Below are 19821 nucleotides of genomic sequence, written 5' to 3'. Positions count from 1 at the left end.
GGTGCCTTAGACGATATGAAGAGGATTTTAGCAGATCAGAGGTCTATGATCTAAATCAGGGTATTTCTGATGGGGCGATACTTACAGAAAATATAATTTACTAATGAAATCCAGTAGTTAGTCCAGGGCAGTAGACTTTCGCCGGAAGAGTACCTGACAACCCAGGGCACATGCTCACCCTGGTAGTTATACCCCTGCTACTTGCTTTACAAAGGGTCTTATTCAAGTGAACAAATACAGGAGGCATAGAGGTCTTCATGCTCACAGAGAAGCATTAGGAGAACCTGGAATGCTATGCATACATGCTTGTTCCCTCAAGGGAAGAAACGCAATAGCTGTTATCTACCCAGAAGATAACTACTACCTAGAACCAGAAGTGCTTATGAGTGACAGTATACCTCTAGCACCATATACTTCCCCAGGTTCTTATCATAAATTAGTTTCTCTCAGTAAATATAGAACCAGTCTTTACGGACTTCGCAAAGAGTTTCAATGTAGTCACATCCGATCTGTATTTAGCTTACTTTGTTCCTCAAAGAAATTTATGTATACTTCATTGTACACTCGGGATTGAGCTAATTATCACTAGAATACATTTCACTGAATTGGGCTGTGCTTAAATATGCCTAAAATAAACTACCGAAGCCCATTAAGGCTGCAAGGACCCCTGCAAATAAAATTATAAATAGAGTGGGAAAATGTGTGCATATGCTCTGCCACACATTAGCATCAGACAAGACTTGCCCTACAACAAAGGCAATTTAATTGGGCTTAAACTAAAAAAGAAGTTGCTTGTAGAGATTTAAATTTTTTTGATCTGCTTTCTGTTTCTTTCTCTACCTGGTAAATCCTTTGATGGGGAGAAACATTCAGTTTTCATTACTTATTTATTTATTAACCTGTTTATTCACATGCTCATCTAGCTTTTATCAAATGCCTATAACTGTAGGCATGGCGCTGGATTCTGAGGAGAGACCAGAGGGAGAGTACCTAAAAATAGTGTGACATATGTGTGTCCTTTTTCTCTTGTTCCAGCTAGAAATTACCTATGACTAAACACACACAGTGGGTTCATGCTTATTGTTTATGTTGGAAAGTCCTCTAAATTACAAATGTACAAAATTATCTCGTTCCCGTTATTTTGAGCCTTCACAACTGACACCTATAGATTCATAGGCCCCCTCTGTACCTCTTTTGTTATACTCAAAAGGTCTACATGTCTAAACACTCTGGAGGTGTGCTAGGTCTCATGGGAGCTCAGATTTATGTCAGCACACGGCACCCATGAGCTGCAAGGAATATAGTGGCCCCTTTGACCTGAATGGTAGAAACCATCTAAAGTCTTTTGATAAAGAAAGAGAGGAGGTTGGTGCTATCACATGGTGCTTTTAAAAATTGAATTGGGGTAGAGTGATGGCCCAGTGGTCAAAAGCCCATGTTACTCTCGCAAAGAACTGACAATCAGTTCCTGGCACTCATGCTGGGTGGTTCACAAGCACCAGGGAATCTGATGCCTTCTTTTGCTCTTTGCTGAATTTTGAGTTAATCCTATAAGCAATGTGCTACCTTTTCACATATATGTAAATAAAATAAAATAAAATCTTTAAAAAAACTTTATTAAGTGCTAACTGTGTTAACCTCTGGGGATAAACATGGATCTGAGCCATTTCTCCTTCAGAGAGATGAGTGTGCCCTGACTATGAAGAGCTCTGAAGCAATAGCCACACTCATAAAGTCATAACCATCACTGTGGTGAATGCGACAGAGGGCATGCGTAAGAAATACAAGATTTACTTCCTGAGATCGATGGCCTTAGGGAAAGTCTCTCCAAGGGAATCACATTCAACCAAAGTCGGGGGAACAAACTCAAGTTAAGCAAGAGGATGGTAGTTGAGAAAGGCCTCCTTCATGCAGAAATGACTTTGCTGGTGAGGAAGTAGTTCTCGAAGAGGGATGACTAGGGGAGGGGGTGGGGGCATGGATAGGAGAGAGAAGGAGGGGAGCAGGAGGGGACTGAGAAGAGAGAAAGAAGGAATGGGATGGATGGAGATAGGCAGAGAGAGCTCCTCTGGATGTGAAGTGGGATGGCTTGGCTTGTTGAGACAGGAAGTCTCAAGTGTGATAGCTAGAACGCTGCAAGCACTTTCATAAAGCTGCAGCACAGACGTGAGGGAGGTCACCAGGCTGAAGGCTGAGGTTATCCTGTAAGCAATTGAGTGGGTAGGATTGAGAATGGCTTGTCAAACTTGAATTTGTAAAAGGTAAGTTTCAGGGATGGATGAGTTCACTGAAGACATTGAAGTCTGGGAGATCTGGCATATGTCTGGTGAATGATGAAGGCTGCATCTATGGCAGGGTGCCTTTTGACATTGCAGTATGACACTGTGGTTTACAAATACGTTAGTCTCTTTCACGGTTGCTGTGAAATACAGGAGGATCATGGGACACAGGTAAGGTACACCTGACTTAAGGACATGGTAACCAAATGGAGAGTGGGGGACTGGGTTGGTCAGTAGGCACAAGCTACAGAATTCCCTTGCTGAAAGCTGGTGCAGGATGAGCATCACAGGGTGTGCAGGTCTCTGTCTTATGTGATGAAGAGGCAGGAAGAAGAGAAGCTGACTCCATCAAGGGATGGTACGGTCAGTGTGCCCCATAAGTGCTCAGTGCTCATGGGAGAGCTAGCCTGATATTATGAAGTAACCCATTAGTTAGTGTTTCCTGAGGTTGATAATGTTCTGACTGAATATCTTTGATATGTTAACATGGTATTTACTGAGGGAATTGGAGGCATGGGAACTATTTATAAAGAGTGTTTGCATTTTACAACTGACAGATTGCTTGACTTGGAATGACTCATGACAGACTTTTTGCATGTGTTTGAGAGATATTCAGCTTTGTTAGATTTGAAAATATGTTATTTCTGGCCTTTTTAGAGGGTGTTTTTTTGTTGTTGTTGTTTTGTTTTGTTTTTAAGAATTAAGTCTTACAGTGAAGCTTGCCACGTTCTGTTTCCTTCCCATTCGGTTTCCCATGAAATCCACAAGTCAACATCTGGCATTTGTTCTTCTTTATAAGGACTCAACAGGAGTTAGAGTTAGACAAAATATCTAGTTGTAACGTTCTTGTCCTGAGCTGGGTCAGCAGCTGAACCAGACAGGGCAGTAGGAACAGCACTGGATAATGTTACAAAGGCCACTTAGGCAGTACTTTTTACTGCAGACTGAGAGGTCTTGGAATGCATGGGATAGCTGATCTGTATGGCATCATCCAAGGCGGAGGTGGGAGTGGGCGGGCACTTAGTTGACATCAGGCCAAGCGAGTGCATAGAATTCTCTGTTCATTGTCGGGTGGGAAGCGTGTTGGCTGGCAATGACAGGACATTTGCTCTTCAGCCTTTAATGTCTAATCTTTGGACTCCGAACTTGAAAGTCTTTTTCCCAGTTTGAGAGTCACATATTTTGAGAGCTGGAAGGAACCTCTATAATAATCTTAACCCAAACTCCTGGTGGGGGAAAATGTCATCCACAAAGAGGGTTTAAGCAACATAGTTACGGTCTTTCGGTTGGCTAATTAGTGAACTCTCTGCCCCAGATGAACTTGTGTAGAGAATGGCCTACCTTCCTCTTTTATTTTCCAAATAACCTCCCTCTGTTATTTGCCAAAGTCTTATTTACTTGTTAGAGTCTCTAGGAATTAGTCCCAATCATTGGGAAGACAACAAGTGCTTTTCTAGGGAAACTAATTTTTGCTTCTTTCCAGAGGGATTTTTCACTCTAACCCAGCATGACTCCCTACTTTCACAGCTCAGCATGACATCTCTCTAATAGCCTTCCTCCTAGTTGGACATCAGTATAATGGTTCCAGCAAAACTCCGTGTTCTATAGCAAGCATCACCTCTAAATTCAGGACATAACAGGTGTTGGGGACTGCTGCCAGTTCGTTCAGTGCTGGCGGTGCTCCAAGCTCCCTTGGAAGCTGTTATGTGTGCAGGGGAAACTTCGCAAAAGATCCCTGAATCTTCAAATTACAAGGCTTATACTTTCCTGGACCTGTGTGGTTCAGTAACTTCTAGATGTCCGTGGGCCTTAGTCAGCACTGGCGAGAAGGCACTCACGAACAAGTGACAGCTGGGGCAGCAGCCCACTCGAGGGAAGGAATGGGAGCTTTAGAAGGAGGTGTGAGCAAGACGAGGGATGGGCTTGTCTTACCCATTGGCACTTACCATTTACCATCTTGGATTTGTGGGAAAGGATTGGGAGATATGCTGTCTGTGGGATCCTGTAGTTCTCTTCATCCTCCTGTTCCAAAGAGTCATCATTCTCATCAGGATGTATGTGCACGGATGAAGGAGACTGGTGAGTCAGGTGAGACTGGTGTGTGTACAAGGATGAGGGAGGGTATTGAGTTAGCATGTGTGTGTGCAAGGGTGAGGGATGGAAATATGAAACTAGATCTTCTCATTTATGTTTGAAATGACCTGGCTTGCAATTCAAGAGTCTTTTCTTCATTCTTTATTAGAACTGGATTTTGAAGTGGTGACCACTGACTGGTCTTGCAAGATCTTGCTTCCAGAAAAGTGGAAGGCACTGAGTCAAAGGATATAGCAACCACTTTTCTTTTTGCTATGATTAAAATGTTCTGAGCAAAGCAACATGAGGAAGAAAGAGCCTATTTCTCTGCATGCTTCAGGTTATAGTTCATCATGGTGACAATGTCATGCTGGCAAGAGCTTAAGGCAGCACCCTCAATGTATCTGTGAATGCCTGTGCATGGTTTAGTTCAATCTTTTATCCCTTTGGGATCTCAGTGGACAGAAGGGTGAAGCCTGCAGTGGGTGGATCTTTTCATCTTAATTAGCCTCACAATAACCCTGTGCAGATGAGCTAAGTTTAACCTAATCTAGGTAGTCCTGCTCAGACATGCCCAGAGTATTTGACCTAATCTAGACAGCTCTTTACAGATGTGTCCAGAAGCATGTCTCCCCAGTGATTCTAGATCCCGTCAAATTGATAACCACAGTGTGTGTTAGTGGTTGGGGCTGTCAAGAAATGAACAACACTTTCTGGTTCAGTTCCTTCTCTGTTGCTGTGATAAAACACACTGACAAAAGCAACATAGGAAGAAAGGGTTTCTTATGACTTCCTGAAGGTTAGATTCCACCACTGTGGGGATTTTTGTGGCAACAGGCAAGGACAGCACAGTGGCAGAAGCTAGAGGCTGGCTGATGACATTCTCGTCCACACACAGGAAGCAGAGAAAGGACAGGAAGTGGGCCCCTCAGGAATCCTTCCTCCAGCAAGCCTTCACATCCTAAACGTTCTATAACAATGCTACCAAACAGTACCTACCAAGTGGTGATCAAGTCTTCCGATACAGGAGCCCACGAGGACATTTCTTATTCAAATATCTGGACTAGCTCATATCAGAATGCCACTGCATTGGTAATTCAGTGAGAGAAAACCAGGATCATTTATTATAATGTGTTTACTTAACTGTTTCTGGAAGAGCAAGTGGGCACTGCCATCCAAGCTGTGTGACTGAGTGAGAATGACTGCACACCCAGAAGGAAGAGACCATGGACAAAGCACACCACGTGAGGGAAAACATATTCTGGTGGATTTCCTTGGGTCTTCAGAATAATTTCTTTCTGTATAACAGAACTTAATTGTGTTCCCAGATGATCATGAATATTGAAGTTCCAGCAGGAAGTACCAATACTTCCTTTATACACCTTGTAAACACTCCCCTTCATTAAAGCTCTTATCTAAGCATGTCATTTCTTTCCTGCTGGGGCACTGGGCAAAATATGTTACCTAACCCTATATGTCTGCAAGACAGATAAGGAAACAGAGTCACAGAGAAGACTAATGGCCTTTGTCTCTTTCTGTCTGTCTCTCTTTGTGTCCTGGAACTCACTATGTCGACCAATATCAGTCATAGTGATCTACCTGCTTCTGCCTGGTTCCTTTTCATTTTTCAAACAATGGTTGAGTGTTCGTAGACTGAGATCTTGAGGTCACGAAGTACTTAAGATTAGGAAGTCCACTATATATGAACTGTATTTAAGAGCTGGAGAGATGGCTCAGTGGTTAAAAGCACTGGCTGCTCTCCCAGAGGACCTGGTTTTTATTCCCAGCACCTACATGGCAGCTCACAATCTTCTATAACTCCAGTCTCCAGTTCCAGGAGATCTGATACCTTCTTCTTGCCCATAAAGGTACCAGACATGCTTGTGATGAATTGATGCACAATGCATGCAAAACACCTATACACATAAAAACAATAAAGAAAATTTAAAATATCTTAAAATATTTTAATAGAATAAAAAAGGAAAAAAATTCCAAAAAGAAGAAACTCAGTTGTGTATGGTAGTTCATGTCTGTGATTCTAGCATTCAGGAGGCTGAGGCAGTGGATTGTTGTGAATTCAAGTCTACACAAACTAAGTAAGTTTTGTCACAATAGAGAGAGAGAGAGAGGACAGGGAGGAAGAGAAGAAGAGAGGAGGAGTGAAATACCACATTCTTTTCCTTTTTATCTTTGAAGACCCTTTTTGAACTCATGATCTATTAATTCTAAGGCATTTTTATTTCTCTCTCATGACAACTCACTAAGTAGCACAGACTAGCATAACCTGGCATAGACTGCTCCATTGGTACTTGCTTTTCTTTGTGCCTTTAACATATTGTGACTGTTTTTGAAGTCTCCATGTGTTCCAGTATACAGGCCATCTACACTTAGTCATTGTGTCCTTTATACTGACAATTGATTGGCTTTTTTTCCCTCTGTTCTTTCAAGTATATTGTCATTTTCATCAAGTGTGGGATAGTGTTTGTAGAAGAACAGTAGATGATGCTGGGCACTGTACTGTCTGGCTGATGGTGTGACAGTCAAGTCAGTCTCACTAAAGTTTACCAACACGAGTAATGAGTTTGGGTGGAATTAGGCTCATAATTTCTATAATGGCTGCTTCCAGTGGAAAACTGCAGTAATTACCTTTGCCTGGTCGGGCCCAGTGTACCACCATCCTGTGTCTGATCTCCACCACTAGCTTCCAGCTGACCTACACTAGAGCTACTCTGCATGAGGAATATTTCTGTCTGTTTCTCTGTAGCAGTGGGGTGTCATTGCTCTGCTTAGGAAGAAGCTGTGGTGGTGATGGTGGTGGCAAGTCCTCAGTTCTGGCCCAGGCTGGTTCTTAAGCAGACTTCTGTGTTTGGGCTTTGAGACAGGGCATCGTCAATGTGAAAGCAGGTGGATCTCTGCTTTGTTGTTATGGGTGTTTGGAGAGTTGCCTAGGCCTTCCTCTGTGGCCTTTGTGTGAATGCATAGACACCTGTTCTCCCACTGGGCAGGCAGCAGGCTCTTGCTTTTGTCCATTCCCAGGGATATTCCATGGGAACCCTGGGTCTAAGGAGGCAGTCTGCTCTCCTTGCAGTGTTTTTGAAAGCTGTGGATCACCATGTAATGGTTCAGAGGAAAGATGGTGTTTCTTTTCTGTATCCAACTACAGGGAGACACATTCTCTACTTCTCCCTTTGTCCTTAATCTTTCTCATGAGTAGCATTTCAGATCCATGGGGGAAAGTGGCTGGGCAGTGGTGGTGCATGCCTTTAATCCCAGCACTTGGTAGGCAGCGACAAGCAGATTTCTGAGGTTGAGGCCAGCTTGGTCTACAGAGTGAGTTCCAGGACAGTCAGGGCTACACAGAGAAACCCTGTCTCAAAAAACCAAAAACCAAAAAAAAAAACCATACATGGGGGAAAGTGTGAGAGTATAGAGTCATAGTCTGAGGCTCCCAGGAATTCCTTGCTGCAAAGTAGTTCATGCGTGTCCTCTGCCCCCACCCCCTCCATTTTTTAGTTGTTTTTTTTTCTTGTGTTTCTTATAGCAATCTTTTCCTGCTATGTCCCGTCAGAGTGACAGTTTTTGAGGTTCTTTTATCCTTGGAGAGGCATATAACTTATTGTATTGATCATTGCCTTCTAATAGACTTAAATTGAGGCATTACTTTAATGATTATAAGAGTGATATTCACCATGATTTCCATATCATACACCTGTTTTCTAGCATTTAAAGAATCATTTGCATTAAAGGAAAATATTGGTTGTAGATAAAAATGCCAATCAAAAAAGAACAAAGCTTGAATCAAAAGAAACCAATAAAAAAAAAATCACAACCTGAAGTTTAATAGGCAAACTGAAAGTTCAAATCTTATTCTTTTCCTGAGGTTTTGGTATTTGACAGTCTACTTTGTTTACACCTAGGAAATTCATGCCTATGGTGGAAGGAGCATGGTAGGAGAGGTTATCCCTTGGTCTGGGGTAAGGGAAAAAAAGGTGTGCTTTTCTCAACCACAAATGTTTTTGTAAAAGAAAGAAAGAATCAAAGAGACAGTGACAGGGAAAAATGGAAACAGTCAAGAATGAGGCAACCGAACAGACACTACAGACCCAGGCTCCACCGAGGAACCTTGTGAAATGAAAGGTCCTGAAGGAGTGCTAATGACCAAGGAGCTAAGGGCTGTGTCATCCCAATTCCAGACATAGCTGAATGATGTAAGGCCATTTGGGGGAGTGAACACCTCAGCTCCCCAACACCTTTCCTGCCTCCTTCTCTCCCTTGTTTATTTTTGAGACAGGATCTCATGTGTAGGCCAGGTTGCCCCAGAACTCATTGTTTAGCACAGGTAATCACATCTTAGTCTCTCCAGTGCTGGGGTTATAGGCACGATCTAGCACTATTCCATGCTTGTCATCTCGGTTCACTTCGGTAGCCATTCTGGGGCCACCCAAACAGCATCCCTAGAAAGCCCATTAGAAATACAGAAGCGAGGGCTGAGTTGTACACAGCACAGGAGTAGGGCACTTGCCCAGCGTGCACAAGGTCTCGATCCTCAGTGTGGTGGAAGGGTGGCAACATGAAACTTAAAAAGGAGATGCAGCATTGCAGATCCTACCTCAGACTTAATGAGCCAAATCCTCATTTCAAAAGATTAACGAAAGTGGTTCTTAAGCACTTGAATGTTTGAGGAGCAGTTATTTACATAATCGCTATTTCTATTTTTTTAAGTAAGTTTGTTAATTTTTAAAAAAGATTTATTTATTTATTATATGTAAGTACACTGTAGCTGTCTTCAGACACACCAGAAGAGGGCGTCAGATTTCGTTACAGATGGTTGTGAGCCACCATGTGGTTGCTGGGATTTGAACTCCGGACCTTTGGAAGAGCAGTCGGGTGCTCTTACCCACTGAGCCCTCTCACCAGCCCTATTTCTATTTTTTAATAGTCACATGTACTTCTAGTAATAAGATTAAAATAGTTCATATCAAAATATTGTGAAGGTAATTCTAAGTGAGAATACCCTGGGTATAAGACCCAGAATTAAGACATTTAAATTCATCTCACAGTCAGCTTATTCACTTTAACTAAACAATTATCCCTGGTATTCATGTTTAAAGCTTCTTATTTTCCATCATCCTTTGAGCTTTGTCCCTCTAACTAACTCTCAAAAGCTCAGCTCTGTCTTCTAACAATAATATTTCAGGTGCTTCCTCTTTGAAAGGGTTTGTGGATAAGCCTACTGCTGTGGTCTGCATCTCTGTTACCCCAAATGCATGCGCTGAAACCCAGTTGTGAAGGGACAAGGTCAGAGGTAGGAGTGCTGGGAAATGACTGGAGCCCAGCGAAGTCCTCATGGATGAACTTGGTGCCTTCCTAAAGGAAGCTGGGGAGCTCATTTGCCTGTTGAAGAACTTCTTCTGGGCCACCAAACACTGACTCTGATAGTCTTTCCTGTACTAGCTTTACAATGAGGAATGTCAGATTGGAAAATGAGCTTTAGTTGTGTGGAGGTTCAGCTAGATCAACCGTTCTATCATCTTCACTACTGAAATCTTTCGTGGAAAATAAAACTACATGTGACTGAGACAAGAAACTGAAAGAAGGAAGGATGCTCAGACTTGTAGGCACTTATCCTTGTGCAATCTGGATGATTCTAGAATTTGCTTCCTTGAGAACTGAAATAATGCAATTAATGGGAAGAGGATTTCAAGAAGACATACTTATTTTTACTTCTGTACACAGGCACTAATGTTGGGAATAAATGGTACTGAACCTCCTAATAATAGCCATTATATATTTATATCATCTGCATCAATGTATATAAAGTCTCCCTGTCTCTGTACAGATAACTATAATTTTATTATAATGTACAATTATGTATATGATGACTGGGTCATAGTTTTTGATTTATGTAAGCTTCCCAACTCCTGCTCCTCATGTCCTCCTAGTATAGATGATAATCTGTTATGGAGGCCAATAGGGGAACAGTCACATGGTACCTGTATAAAGAAGTGGGCATGCTCTGCTTGTTAAAGATGTTAAAGATGTTAAAGAATGGGTAGAATGGCCCCAGGTAAAGACAGACTGATTCAGGATGAAAAAACACCCAGGCCATGAACAGTGGACTTCAAGCTACTGCAGAATTTTTTTTTCATTTGATTCTTCTGCACAGCTGTCTAACACACACACACACACACACACACACACACACACACACACACACTCATATACATGCATTTACACTCTCACACGGTCCTACTCACACATGTACACACTCATACACACTCACTCACACTCACATACCCTTACACTGGGCAGCGGGTCCTCCAGCCCGCATGCTGCCGTCGCCTCACCTGAGGAGATGCTCACCGCTGCTGGGAAGCGGCAGGCTCTGCGCCCCGCCTTTTGTCCTTGTCATCCCTGACTTCTGCTGCAATGCTGATTTATAAATTCCTAGCAGCTAGCCCAGCTCCTCACAGAGGCTCAGCCTGGAGCTTAAGTCGACAGATAATTGTCACCGCTGATTGCTTTGCTGACAGAGCTTTGTGGCTATTTTGGTTTTTTGGTTTTTTTTTTTTTTTCCTTGAGAGTTCCTTAATTAGAGGAAATAGCGTGGTGCACTGTCCAATCAGCCTCTTGTCAGATATTATTACATCTGTAGCAGTTTCAGGCGACATTGGGTTTGTTCCTGCCAAGCTGGCATGAGGTTGGCAGCCTGTGCCATAATCTGCTGCCAGAACAGTGGTCCGCGCCCAGCTCTGAGAGGTTTGTTGCTGGGGCACCCAGGCAGGCAGCAGTTCACGACAATGCCACACCTCACAGTGGCCATTGCCTGATGGAATGCTCACTTTGTTCTTTGGGAAATTATAGACTGCAGGGTCCTTTGGTACTTGCTTTTATATCTAGCAAGGGAATCCTCTTTTCTTCTTCCATGAGAGAAATGTAGACATTATCTATGCTTGGTTCCTCCTTGGGGAAGCGTTAGAGGTGGTTTCCCTTTCAGTCTATTGTAATATGGATACCAACTTAACTGAGAGGAAAATTTGTCTTAAATTAGAAAACATTTGAGACTCAAAGTTTTCAGGGTTTTATAATTCTGGCTAGTAAATTTTAGCAGAGTACCTTTTACCAGCTGATGAAGGGGACACATCAGATTTAGGGCTACTTCACTCGGATGCTTTATTTCAGACTAGCGTGTGTGCAGCTCATGTGTGTATCTGCACATAAACTGCACATAAATGAGATTGTCAAGTGTGCACTAACCCTTCCCATCCCTTATTTCTGGAATTAACTCCTTGCAGCAAAGGTTGATTAAGCTTTCTGGGGTAGCCTACAGTTAACAATATAAACAGTCTCCAGTCTCAGGAATGTCACACTGAATGGCAAGTTAACCTTGGCAAGTGGTCTCTCATGGCTTCCGCCAAGGTGTCTGTGAGGGTGCACGTTTTTTTCCTGGAATTTTCAAACATTGGAGTAGAGAACAAAGAGTGCAGAATTGACTGAGGGCTTGACATTGAGAACTCCACAGAAATTCTATCATATTCTTGGATTATACAGAGCAGGAGAGAGCGATAGTAATTTTGTGTGTCTGCGTGACGCGAGGGTTGGTCATAAAGAGGAGAACTTGGTTAAAAGACATGGGGGTGGGGTAAGAAGAGTCCATGAGGCTGATAAGCAGAGTAAGTGGGTAAGATTTGAGGGCGTGGCTTTCCCTCTCCCGAGTCTGGCTTTGCTTCCTCAACATAGAAACAACATAAGGCCAGGCAGCCTGCTTCAGGATGACGCTCATGATTACCGCACACGACACACAAATGCTGGGGCAATTAGGCTCATTCACAGGATTTGTGGAAATCAATGTCAATGACCAAGATTCTTTACATATGTGAAAATCCGCTTAGCTGTTCATTGGTCCAGGTGCATGTTGGGCTCTGTGTGATTTGTGAGGTAACCTTACCGTGGTAACTCACTACACGGAAGAGTAAGTATGTATTGTCTGTGACACGTTTCCCTCATTGCTTTCAAGGGAGGGGTGTGGAGGGGGTGTGGAGGGGGTGTGCTTTCACCCTGGGAGGTCTGGGGAGCTCCATGCCTGCCAAGCTTTTGCCTCAGCACTGAAGCGGAGCCAGGGATTTTGCACCTGCAGGTCCATGTGAGCAGTTTGAACTCCTTCCTGGTTCTGCCACTGTGCCTTAGGGCAATCCACAAAAGACCTTCACAACTAAAGTCAAAGCAAAACCTAGAGAAAAAAATTAATTTAAAAATTTGAATATAAAAGTTCAACATCTATGATGGCATGCTGTATATACATTCTTGTATATTTTTAATTGAAAGATTTATTTATTTATTTATTTACTTGTTGTGTGCTTGTGTGTGTGCTCATGAATGCAGTATCTGTGGAAGCCAGAGGAGAGGATCCCTCTGGATCCAGAGTACAGATTGCCCAGTATGGATGTAGGGAACCTAACTCAGGTCCTTTGGAAGAATAATATGTGTTAAAACTACTAAGCTACCACTTCAGGATCAATATATCCTTTTAAAGTATTTCTAAGGTTTTTAAAAATTGTATGTGTGTGTTTTGACTGCATGGATGTATGTGCATCATGCTTATGCAGTGCATAAGTAGAGGGTACAGGATCCCCTGGAACTGGAGTTACAGATGGTTGTGAGCCACCGTGTGGCTGCTGGGAATCCAACTTGGTTCCTCTTAAAGAGCAAGTGCTCTTAACCCTGGAGCACCTTGCCAGCACCAGTGCCTGTGTGTTTTATAATTGCTGTGCACAGGCTGTGTGTCCTTTCAGATAGTATCATATCTCACTGTAGCTCTCAGGTGCTGGAAACCCAAAGGCCTAGAAGCGAGTGTGTCTTGTGTCCAGTGTGTCATGTGTCCAGTTTATTCCTGCCAGGGACATGTTAGGTAATGTTTTAAAATCCCTTAAACTGTCCCCTAGATAGGACAGACTTGACCGGAATCATGTAGTTACCATGGCATCCAAAGACAGTCTCTGGAAGCCCATCGACTTCTCCAGACACAGAGCCGGTAAACTGCTTTGAAGGAGCATTCTCTACCTCAGCTGACAAGAATAAAAACAGTATTTATCCAAGGCACTGAAACTGACTTACAGGGCTCCTCTCTAGAATAATTTTCCTTCCTATTTCGCTGAAAACTGTTCAGTGGTTTGTGCACCTTGGCGTTGACTGGCAGCAGCTTTTCTTTCATCTCTAATCTGAAAGCTTCTTTCTGAATAAAATAGAAATGCTAATGACCCTGGCTTGGAGATCCTTTACGTTTTCAGAGAGAGGTTCAAGCAACTGAGCCGCTCTGTTTATTCAGGAGCTAAACGAGTCTACCCAGGAGAGCAAGACAGATCCGTGCTCTTCCTGAGCAACCAACCGCTCCCTTCTGGCCGAGCTCTTTGTTTCTTGAAGATAAAAATTATTATGTATACTTGAGGTTTAAACCACAGTATGAAGGCATAGATGATAAACTGGTTGCTATTGTGAAGCAGATGAACAAATCTATTATGCAATAATTTTTTTATTGACACGAGCATCAAAAATTGACTTTAATGAGAATCTGCAACACAATGACGTTTTATTAACTTTGGTGCTCATCTGTGTGTTAGATCTCAACTGATTACCTTCTGTACCGGCTGCGTCGAAGCTCCAGCTTCATCTCTGCATCTTCCGGCACGCCCTTTCCAAAGCTGTTTGCTTTTCTGTGCTGCCCTCACTACTTGCGCTAACATACAACATATTCTCACACAGAAGCAAGATTGTACTGTTTTTATTTTTAGTGAAATAATTCTTTGATGTTAATCTAATTTTCATTACTGTCTTGCTAAATTATTGAAAGGCTTGGGTTTTTATAAATTCTCATTGTTTGAAACGTCTGCTGCATGGTAAGGCTCCGGACCACCAGCTTTTTGCCTTAGAGTTAGGAGGCAGGGACTGTTTAAGCCAGTGATTTCTATTGTGTGACATTCATGTAACACTTGGCTGTGCCAAGCACTTTTTAAACCGCTGTTATTTGAACTACAAGGGGGGCAATAACCTCCTTGAGGCAGAGATGGGAGGTTTTTGTTTGTTTTCAGGCCCTGTCTTCTTCAGATGAAAGGATTAAGGAATACATAGGAAAGGCAAATGTCTCACATTCCACTCCTTCTTTGTTTGTTTTCTGAGACTCTATCTCATGTAGCCCAGGCTGGCCCAAAGCACTCTGTAGGCAAGGATGACCCTGAACTTCGGGGCTCCCTGCTTCTACCTCTCAAGTGCTGGGCTACAGGTGTGCACCACCAGCCCCTCCCCCACCTTCCCTTTTAGAGTCTCCACTTCTGCTCTGGCCCTGAGAATTACACAGACCTAAACACATGGTCAGCAGTCAGGTGAACACTTGGCTTTAAAGCAAGTTTTACAGGACACAGGAAATGAAGACCCCCTCCCCCCAAGAGGCAGGAAAGGTCAGTCTCAGACAGTAAGTTAACAAAGGATAGTAAGCTATGGGTGTGACAAGGCAGAGGCCTTGGGCTAGGTCTGTATCTGGGGGGAAAGTTTGTTTGTACTGACACCTCTCCCCACTCCCACCAAGAGTCCCCCACTGTGCAGACATGAATGATTAACTGTCCTGCTGGTATATCTTACGGGGGGGGGGGGGGCGGGGGGGCAAATTCAAATTCTGTTTTATAAGGAAGCCAACTGAAAGTCAGAGTGGTCCTGCATCTTCTTTATAGTGCCTTTGATTCAAAATATCTCTGAGCAGCACAATTTTCGGTGATATAGTCATAACTCAGAAATGCCTCTTTTAAAGTCAGTTTTTACTAGGAGGCAGAGTTGGAACAACAGCCCGCTCTTCCACATTCAGTCTCAGGCTGTCATATCATAGTGGGTGTGGGGTAGGGAGCACCCAGAGCTCGCTTGAGAATCTTGCCCTTATTTGTCTCCTCTCCAGTGCTCAGTTTGCTTTAAGCTCCCCCAAGCCAGGCCATTTTGTTTCCTGTTGCATCCTTTGAATTAGGACAGCACCCAGCATACAGTAAGAGCATTGTTCAAAGGATAATTCTGTTAAGTAATGAACCAGATACGGTGACGCTGTATGCCAGCTCTCAGGAATCAAGGGAAGACAGATCTCTATGAGTTGTAGCCCTGGTTACATAGTGAGTTCCAAGCCAACTAGAGCTGTATTGTGAGACCCTTTGACTTAGTCAGTGTTCTATTGCTATGAAGAGACACCATGGCCATAGCAAGTCATAAAGGAAAGCATTTCATTGCGGAAGACTTACAGTTTCAGAGGTTTAGTCCATTGTCATCACAGCAGGAAACATGGTAGCATACAGTCAGACATGACATGGGAGTAGTTTACAACTCTACATATGGATCTTCAGGTAGCAGGAAGAAAGAGACTCTGGGCTTGGAATAGGCTTTTTAAAAGCTCAAAGCCCACCTCCAATGACACACTTCTCCAACAAAGCCACACCTCTTAATCCTTTCAAACAATGTCACTTCTTGGTAACCAAGTTTTAAAATCTATGACCCTATGGACCTACTCCCTTTCAAACCACCACACCTTGTCTTCAAAACAGAAAGGAAGAAAGAAAAAACAGAGAAAGAAAGAATAAAAGTAATACCAGTGCTGCACACTCCAACCCCGCCTCGCACACTCCATCCCTGCCTCTGCACACTCCACCCCTGCCTCTGCACACTCCACCTCTGCCTCTGCACACTCCACCTCTGCCTCTGCACACTCCACCCCTGCCTCTGCACACTCCACTCCTGCCTCTCCACACTCCACCTCTGCTTCTGCACACTCCACCCCTGCTTTTGCACACTCTACCCCTGCCTCTGCACATTCCACCCCTACTTCTGCACACTCCACCCCTGCTTTTGCACACTCTACCCCTGCCTCTGCACATTCCACCCCTACCTCTGCACACTCCACCCCTGCCTCTGCACACTCTACCTCAGCCTCTGCACACTCCACACCTGTCTCTGCACACTCCACCTCTGCCTCGGCACACTCCACCCCTGCCTCTGCACACTCCACCTCTGCCAACCATCTTTGTCACATTTGACACTAGTCTCCACCTTTCAAGGTTTTTCTTCTTCTTTCTTTTAAGAAATTTGATTCTGAGACTAACGAATGAATCATTCTAATTAATTGGAAAAGAAGATGATGAACTTTGATGTAGTTTCAATGGGTTCTTCTTTAAATAGTCAAGTAATTATGTAATAATTTAGCATTAATAAATAATATTTTCTGAGTTCTATAGGACCATATTTTTCAAAAATTTCAATTAAGGATCAACTACTGAAGCTCTAACTCAGGGGCTGAAATTTTATTTTTTCTTAAGTAAGATTTTCCTGGGGGCAGATCTGGAGAGATGGCTCAGCAGTTAAGAGAACTTATGATCTTGCAGAGGTCCTGAGTTCAGTTCCCAGCACATTGGACAGCTCACAACTGCCTGTAACTCCAGCTTCAGGGGATTGGTTCCTCCTTCTGGCCTCTGCACACCTAAACTCACATGTTCATACCCACGTGCAGACACATGCCTACATGTGCACACACATAATTGTAAAGGAAAATAGTTGGTTTCGGAATAATTTTATATGTACAGCAAAGCTGCAGAGAAAGTGCAAAGAATTCCTAAGTTTCCTTTCTCTAGCTTCTCCTAATGTTAATGTCTCAAATAACACAATGTGTTATCAAAGCTAGTAAGCAGATATATATTTCATATTATTACTGTAAGTATTAAATATGTAAATATACTATACACACACACACACACACACACACGCACTACGCTTCAGGCTGCTCTGAATGCCTAGATGTCCTCCTACTAATGCCCCATTCTGTTCTATCTTAGATCTCTCTTGGGCTGTAACTGTTCTGTCTTCTTAGCTTTCTTAGGTGCATGTATTTTCTTCACTTTTAACAAGTTCTGCTTCCTTTTGAGTGGTCCATTTGCACTCTTCTCCCAAGCTCAGCTCTTATCAGTCAGGGACCTAGCAGAGCACGGAGGCACACATTAGAGCATCCTGGAGAAAATTGAACAAAATGTTGTTTACCGAGGTGGAGATGGGTAGAAGCGAATAGATGAAGGTTGTTAAGGCAACCAGGAGGTGTCTACAAGCTTTCCCTCTCCTCTGGAGCCATGCTGGGAGCAGAACTACCCAAGCAAGTAATGCAGATGCCAGAGATGTGTATCGGAGAGGTAGCCACTTAGAGAGTCTGGAGCCCTGAGGTCCAAGTGTGTGGGAAAGCAGACCTGGGCTTTAACTCCTTCACCTGAATCTCCTGCATCAGCCTCATTTTAGTAAGCCCAACGTGACAGTGATGGCAGGGATGGGTGTTTTATTTCCTGGTCACAAGTACAAAGGGAAAGGTGAAGAATTAAATACATTTCTATTTAGCCTTAGAAACTGTCCAGTTTATCAACATGTGGCGCGTTCAGCAAGTACAGTGTGATGAAAACTGCTCTGTCCAGCTAAATAAACAAACATCCAGACCGGGTAAGGAAGCACCACCTCTGGCAGCTGTGGAATTGATAACAGGTTTTAGAGAGAAATCAACAACCTGAGGACATTTGCATAAAACAGTGCCTCTCTCTCTCTCTCTCTCTCTCTCTCTCTCTCTCTCTCTCTCTCCTATTTTATTACTTGGTTCTAGGCTTTGAAAAAGTGATGGCCACTTCTTCCTAACAACAGCAAGTTAAAATTTGGAAAAAAAAGATTCTGAAAATGTAATTTGCTTCTTATTTGAATTTCACAGTAATAAACCCAAATGGGCTCTTGTTGCTCAAGGTGGAGGTGCGGGTGTGTGTGTGTGTGTGTGTGTGTGTGTGTGTGCAGGGGGTGGAGGGGGACACAGGGATGAACGACTTTACTGATGTTTGGTCACACTGCTGGTTTCTGCTGTGCTGTTAGTTTTGTCAGTGGGAATGAGTGGATGAGATTTCATTTCTTTGTTTCAGATGAGGAGTAGAAACTCAAAAGGCTGAATATCAACCCATGTTTGCTGTTTTGACATTAAATGCATTAAATTTGCCCCAAACAGAAGGCTCTGTAGGGATTTGTCGCTACCTCCCCTTTCAGAATAAGCATTTCGCACATATATGGGTCTTCTGTATTGGCTCCTTATCTTCCTCCCGGAGAGAATCCCTTTTGCATTCATTTTGAACGTGGTTGCACTGGGTCTTTAGCAAGATGGAGACTTTTCTCAAGGCTTGAATGAAGAACGTTAACTGAAAGGACTACTGTAGACTTGAGGGCCGGATTACAGAAATAGATGAGGGGTCTCCGGTCGGAAATCGGCAGGAGCGGGAAGCCATTTTTATCTTGGTTCAGAAAGAACAAATAATGAGGTCCGGTAAGGGTTGTAATCCCAAGCAAAAGGTCACTCAGCGGAAACCACATCTGCGAAGGACTCTACAGTGTGAGGAAAGAAGGGAAGCATCAGGCTTCGTCTGCTTCACTCCGATGGAAAACCCAGAGAAGTGAGAAGGAAGGAGTGTGGGCGGTACCAGTGAGGGGAGGGGTTCTGTGTGGTGTACAGGATACCACTCACTGGTCCCTCGTTATGCAACACCTCCACCCCCACCCCCGAATCCCAGCTAACTGGCCCAGATAATTGTAAATTTAGGTTTAGAGAAGATCTAATCTAGATCTAGTAAACTAATAGGTAAATTTAGTCTTTAAAGAACGGTTTTCGAGTTTTAAAATGAATTATTCTTCCCCTAGACTACTGAGGTTATAGTTCAGAAAACCCCTATGTTCTTGAGTTGCTTAGTCTGGTAGTATGCTGAGAAAGATGTCATCTGTCAGCATACAATAAAGGCCAGTTGTTTCTGTGATCATGTCCCCAAGCCAGCAGTTGCCCTAACTGGCATTTTCAGAGTTAAAATGGTCATCACAGCCTGTGTGCTATTATCGCCCTAATGGGTTGTTTCTGTTAGAGCTAAATGTAATTACTAAATAATCATTTCCAGTTGCCCATTGATTGTTTGCGCATGAAATATGTAATGAAAATAGACCCAAATGCTGCAGCCATGGAAAGACCCACTTCTGGGAAAAAAATGTGTTTTCTCTCTTACCCTCGTTGCAGGTTATTTGAAAACAAACACAGAACGACCTTGAATGTTTGTGGTAACTCACACAAAACCTGATTCCAGGATCACTGTAGACCTTCAGGTGTAAGGCTTGGGGACACAGAAATAGTTAGCGTAGCAGTTTCAGGGAAGGGACTAGAAGATTTCTTCTTTAGCATTGGAGTCAGCAGGTGACATGCACGGCAATGCATGGCAGCTCATGGCAACGCACCTCTGCGAAAGGAGTTCATATAGGTTTTCCCTTTTCTTCGTAGATGGTCTCTGGAAAGCCTTACTCTCTGCTTGTGCCTGCTTTACTGTGACATGCTTATTCTAAAGACCCCGGCGCTTCCTCCCCTTGTTGGTGCTAGATTCTCTATTTAAAGTTCCTGAAAGCA

At 43.3% G+C, this 19821-nt stretch overlaps 1 protein-coding gene across 27 annotated transcripts in view; it reads left to right on the top strand.

The window, feature by feature from the left end:
- Positions 1–19821, top strand: part of Ncald (neurocalcin delta) — a 426345-nt gene that overhangs the window by 107702 nt on the left and 298822 nt on the right. The window contains exon 1 of one of the 27 annotated variants that reach the window (NM_001359839.1): positions 4244–4358. The exons of 25 other annotated variants lie outside the window; for them this stretch is intronic. The gene's annotated coding sequence lies outside the window, so the exon portion shown is untranslated. Of the gene's footprint in view, positions 1–4243; positions 4368–19821 lie in introns of those variants that run through there. One more of the 27 variants, NM_001359840.1, reaches the window with a different exon arrangement.

Source organism: Mus musculus, chromosome 15, assembly GCF_000001635.26.
Source record: "Mus musculus strain C57BL/6J chromosome 15, GRCm38.p6 C57BL/6J".
Classification (NCBI taxonomy): Eukaryota; Metazoa; Chordata; class Mammalia; order Rodentia; family Muridae; genus Mus; species Mus musculus.
Note: the sequence above shows the minus strand (reverse complement) of the source record. Positions and strands in the feature narration are given on the sequence as shown.